Raw genomic sequence first — 6,083 nt, 5'->3', positions numbered from 1 at the left:
CCCCCCGATTTGATTCAATTTACATTTTTTATTTATACACCTTTTAATATTTAGAAAAACGTTGCAAGATTATCTGCTATGTTGTTGATAGAAGGTGGATCTTTTTACAACTTTTACTTTTCAGGCTTTTTTTTTCATTTCAGGTAAAAATATAGACATTACAAATCATGATAATGGAAAAACAACTGGGTGGCAAAGAGGGCATGAGTGGGGGTGGAGATTGAGAGGGACATACAGCATTCCTGGCCAGTCTTTATTAATACCTTTCTTTGATTCTGTGCCATTTTATTTTCCACTTCTATATGCACCTAGAATCGTTGCTTTTTAAAAAATTGGGGTAAAGTGCCACTATATAAAAATTGCCTACATTTTCACTCTTAAGCGCCTCACTAAAGACAGACTGGTAAAAAAAACCAAAAAAAACCGATCCTCAGCTTGTGTGCTTAATTCGTCAGGAATGTTAAGCTTCATAAGATTCCCCCTATGGGGTCATGTTGGTCTTTGGCACTGTACACTTTCAACGGGGTAAATATACACATTATATTTTTAAAATCTAAGATGTACCAGACAGTTTATTAATGGAAAGAATAAAAAATCCTGAATTTGCCAGCCTCATTCTTTCTGGGACACAATGAAGTTAATTAACATATTCTTGGGCTTGTTTCTGGATTTGGTAAGCAGTGGCCTCTTTCAGAAAGGAAAACATTTAAATTTTAAAAAGTGACCTATTTTGGTCCAAGTCTTTTTTAGTAACTCAGTTTGATTTCCCAACCCCCCCCCCCTTTTTTTCCCCCCAGTCTAAGATATGTTAAATTTATTTCCTGGTTCTTTTCTACTTCAAAAACTGATTTTCCTCTTTCCATGTCCAGTATTTTTTTCCCTTACATAGCCTGTAGGTATATTCTGTAAACACATCTAAATATATAATTTAAATCACACTAATTATAACAATGCAAATAATAAATGCCAGTAGAAAATGGGAACATGGATTTTACAGTTCCACTCTTCCATTATATGGTTGATTTTCTGAAAAATTGAAGTATAATACCTTAAAATATTGTTGCATCATGGAAAAAAGGCCAACTCTGCAGTGTTCCACGGAACTGTGTAACACTCAAAAGACCTGAAAGCAACTTTTAGATCATGAATTTTGCCTTTTTTTGTTGTATCAAACAATCTAAATATAACCAATAAATATAAATTTGATTGCAAAAAGAATTGCTCTGAAGGCAAACACAAATTTAACCAAGTCAAAACTCTAAAGTAGATATTAGATCTTGATTCATAAAAAAAAAACCCCAAAACTAAATTGCTATTTAGATTATACACAAGTTATATTTTAGAATTATATTAAATTTTCTACAAATTAACTAACATTAAATATGATTATGTTACACTTATCTAATATGATGACTTTTACATGAAAGGTAATTAACATTTGAGGACTATTCTAAACTATTTGGTAAATAAAAACTTTGTATTTATATTAACTTAAACAATTGAAAAATTTTAAAGAAACCAATTTCTTATCTGAAAATGTCTATTAATCATTACCTAGGAAATGCAATTCAATTGTACATGTAAAGTTTTGCTTTTATTTCCAGTTTGCAATTAGCTTCTAAACATTACTATTGTACATTAAGCAAGCATTTGCTTAGGGCCTACTATGTGCAAGACACTTGTTAAAGGCTATGGTATATATTTTTTAAAATTACCCAATAAGGTTTATGAAATATAGTTTTCCACTACTAATATCAAGGGGGCTTCAAAAGTTAGTGGAAATAATCCGTTATTTAAAAAAGTCTCTGTCTACACACTTTTTGAAACCATCTCTAGTATCTTAATTTAAAACATAATGAAAAGGAACACCTTTTTAGAAATTTGTGAATGGTACTCCATGATATAGGTGTCATGTGTGAGTTTATATCTACAGAAGATAACAGTACTCATTTGTAGTGAGATAAATATCATAGCAAGTTTCAGAACTAGCTCAACATTTTAATCATGGTTACATTAGTATATGACTCAATAAACTTCAGGTACAAGATAACCCCAGGTCACCAGATAAGCAAAACAAAGTTTTATCCAGAGATGCCTTTTGTACAACAGATAGAGCTGAAGGTTTGCACAGATCATAAAAGAAAGCTGTTTCCTTTTTGAGTTTTCTAAATAACATATTTAGATTACAGATACCCAACAAGATTTAGTAGATACATCAATTCTAATAATTACTTTCTGTTTAAAACTTAAAGCCAATATTGAATTTTAAACACTTTGTAGAAGTCAAGAACCTGAGTTCCAGAAAGCACATTTATTCTGAAAACGATACAAATATACTTCAACAATGGGTATAATAGACTAAATGTAATATGCATAAAGAGAGGGGCAAGAAAACAATAAAAAGAGAAAGATGGACAATACTAACTTATGAATCATTTGTAGTTTTAAGTATATTTCATAGTATCTACTTAACAATCATTAGGAAAAAGCAAAATATTTGGTGCCTAGGTTAAGGAAAAAAGGAAATTATAAGAAGACATTACTCATAAAAGAAAAATACAGTTTTCCATTATAGTGGGGTTAAAGGTTACATCATAAAATTCTTGAATTTTTGTGATTTGCTTCAGATGATTAGTTCAGAGAAACAGATGAGCCAGTATTGAGTTAGCTGCTGTTAAAATGAATATTAGAATACAACAAGTTTTTCTTGGACAGGTACTATATGTCCACTTTTTAAAAGGCTCTTTTGAGATTGTAGAATCAGATTTAAAGGCTAGCATTATTTCAGGAGACTAAGACTAAATTGTTCCTTTCTGTCAAGTTATTTTATAAATTTCATGGTCATGTCTTCTTACCTTATATTGTATTTAAAAAACAAACTGCCAATTCTTGAAATTTAATTACATATTGTTAACTACTCTTTGGAATGAGAATTAATATATTTCAATAAAAAATCAACCAATTGTTGATTTTTATAGTGTGTATGTTAACACACATATGTGTACATATACATACATACCTTTATTGCAAGACACTTGTTAAGACCTATGGTGTGTTTAAAACAACCACCTTAATAGGGATAACAGCTTGTAAATTGTAGTTTTCCAATGTGAAGGGAGCTTCAAAAAGCTAGAGGAAATATTTCCTTATCTTTTCAAATCTATTTGTCCACAGACTTTTTGAAACCCCTTCTAGTATCCTAATTTAAAACAATGTAAATTGATACATAACTGCTCACTTATATACAGATATAAGTTGCTTATTGCTTTCCTGCATCTGACATATACCTTGGTACATAGTAAATGATCAATAAATATTTATTGAATAAATAACTGCATCTGAACTATTCTATCAACTCTATTATTCTTCCTTTTTCTCAGTTTATAGAAATATATTAAAAATTATTCTTCTGTTTTATAATTTATAAGTAAAAGTTTTATATATGGCTCATGTATTGAAATGAGGCTGCCTTATTTACATTAATTTTTTTCTTAGAACTTTCTGAACTCATTTGAACACATTCAAACCCATTTTAGGTTATTAATTAAATTTTGACTACTGTTTTCAGTATTTATGTATACACCTTTAACCACATTTTTGGTTCAGGTACAGGTATTTATATATAGGCGTCTTATATAATACTGTAGTTCATATTTTTTCAAAGTTCAAAAATCTTTTTAAAATTATTATTTTTGAAATAATGATGACCTAAATTTATTGTTACAGAATAAGGTCAGGTACCCATCATTTTTTACATAAACTAGTTCCATCAGAAGAACTAAGTTACAATACATTGAAAAGGGAAGAAACGTCTTTTTAACCTAGTGTATCAATTTTAGGAGAGGCAAGTTTCACATTGATTTTTACTCAGAATTATTCTATCTTCTCTACGACTCTGTGGAGGAACTGGATGTTAGTCTTTGTGTAAGGGTAAAGATCAGTATGCTGTTCACATACACAGAACAGTATAATTTTCCTCGAAGGCCATTTTTTAGTATGTATTTTCAATGACATTTATTTTCAATGACATTAAAATAACATTCAGATATTTATTGTTTCCATCTCCTTACATATTTAAATATTAATCTTGTAGTAACATTTTTCTAAATGTACTAGTAGTTAGAAGAGTCTCATTTTTTGTGCCCCTTTAATGTTTTAATGTATTTTCTCCCCATTTTTTACTATTTCTATTACCACAGATCTCTCACTAGCTTTTAATGTATTTAAATGAACTTGCTAATATTTTCATGCATTGTGTAATGTTATAATTTTCAGGTGTCTAGTAAATAATTTATAATGGGAAAAAAAGCCACATTACTGTTTCCCCCTTTATGAGAACATTTGGAATGCTTTTTTCAAAATGATTTTTAAATTAGGTTGGAGGGGTGTACATTTCTGGAATGCTTTTAAAGCCTCAACTAATATCCTTTGGGGACCAACCTTGAGTTCCTACGTCCTCCAGCATCATATAACTGCATTTTCTGAATCCCTTTGTATTTCCGCTTTCTGATAAACTTCTAATTTGTATCAGTATATTAACTCAAAGCTATGGACTCACCTTACAATCATTCTGGTTGTTTAAATAATATACCCGTACATTCCTATTTCCTGTTAAACTTTTGTCATTAGACACTTAAAAAACCCCTGGATATTCCGTTTACATGGATGATGCATAGGGGCTGGGAAGGAGAGATTTTGCTAGTTTGCTTAGTAGCCAGGTATCCTAATTAATCTACTCGGATAGGCCTAAACCATTTTCTGTTCCTCAGGGAGCTCCTTTTCTTCCTACTGCCACTAAAATGACCTCAAAGTTTCAAGAGTACATTTGAAGAATATAGCCCCATCTGAGAAATCCTCAATCACAACGGACTCCACTGTTCGTTATATTTTGGTGACCGACTATCCGGAGGCATTAGATCCCTTCATCTTTTAGCATCGTGTGACTGCATTTTGCAGATCATCATATTAGGCATTCCATGGCAGCTCGTGTGTTTTTCCTTCTTGTTACTCCTGGTAAACAACCACGAGTACTTTTACGTACCAAGCTCAAGGTAGCCTTGACGTTATTAGTCCTCTCTCGGTATAACCCTAATACGGATTTGACTTTCAGTCTGTGATGCACGCTCATTTGTCACTGTGCATCACAGTGAGCCAATGTGGCGTGTAAATGGGCGGTGGATTTGGTGGCACTCCCCCTTGGTGAACTTTGGGTAGGTTCCAGGATGTGAATTTAATGGGTGGAGAGCCTGTGGCAGTCCTGTGAAGTCAGCATGGCCAACTGCAGGAAGCCATGCTTCATTTCACCCCTCATGGAACCCTGTATGCATAGCCAACCCGTTACCCACAGGCCAATTCTAGAGGTAAATGCCGTCAGGAGGCTTCCTTGTGCAAGATGACCCTTCTCACCCCCTAACCCGAGTGCCTTCAAGCTGCTGCTCCACAGCGCAACCCTAGCATACTCTCTTCTTCCTATACCTCTCCTTCCCTTTCCTCCGGGCTTGCAGCGACGTGCACACGCAGCCCGCGCGACTGGCGCAGCAGGAGGCGTTCCCAACGTCCCCGCCCCCGCGTGCGCGCCCCCGCAGGCTCCTTCAGGCTTCAGCGCGCCGCCGACTGTACTAGCTCCCCGCCCATCGGCGCGGCACACCTCGGCGGCTGTGACCGCTGCGGGGGTGGGAGGGGGGCCTGGGAGGTAGGCCGGGGCGGCCGGCTGGACGCGGCGGCGCGCACGTAGGCCTCGCCTCTTCCCGGCCTCCTTCCTCGCACGCGCCGCAGGGTGGGCGCGCACGCCGAGTGACGCTCGGAGGAGGAAGCGCAGCCCTCTTTCCCCTCCCTCGTTGCCCGTGGCCCAGCGGGAGCCCTCCCCAGTGCGCCTGTGCGGAGGCCTACTTGGTTATGTGTGCCCTCTCTCGGCTTCTGCGTTAGCGGCCGGGTGGAGGTGGGGAGGGAAGAAGACTCGCAGGAGGCGGTAGAGGGGAGGTGGGGGGAGTCAGCAAGGACATGGCTCCTGACTCCTGTGCGGAACGTGAGTGACTGAGCGGCAAAGCCCGAGGGAGCGAGCGAGCGGCGGGCGGGGGCCGGAC

The 6,083-nt window shown here is 36.5% G+C and overlaps 1 protein-coding gene across 5 annotated transcripts in view; it reads left to right on the top strand.

The window, feature by feature from the left end:
• The first annotated feature begins 5,962 nt into the window (after window positions 1-5,962).
• Window positions 5,963-6,083, top strand: part of MLLT10 (MLLT10 histone lysine methyltransferase DOT1L cofactor) — a 252,498-nt gene continuing 252,377 nt past the window's right edge. For all 5 annotated transcript variants that reach the window (XR_006681004.1, XR_006681005.1, XR_006681003.1 and 2 more), the window contains exon 1: window positions 5,963-6,025. The gene's annotated coding sequence lies outside the window, so the exon portion shown is untranslated. The remainder of the gene's footprint in view (window positions 6,026-6,083) is intronic.

The sequence above is a fragment of the Echinops telfairi genome, unplaced genomic scaffold (genome assembly GCF_000313985.2).
Source record: "Echinops telfairi isolate 266 unplaced genomic scaffold, ASM31398v2 ScPeMD7_7461;HRSCAF=8499, whole genome shotgun sequence".
NCBI classification, from domain to species: Eukaryota; Metazoa; Chordata; class Mammalia; order Afrosoricida; family Tenrecidae; genus Echinops; species Echinops telfairi.
The sequence above is the reverse complement of the archived record's forward strand: the minus strand, read 5'-3'. Positions and strand labels throughout refer to the sequence as shown.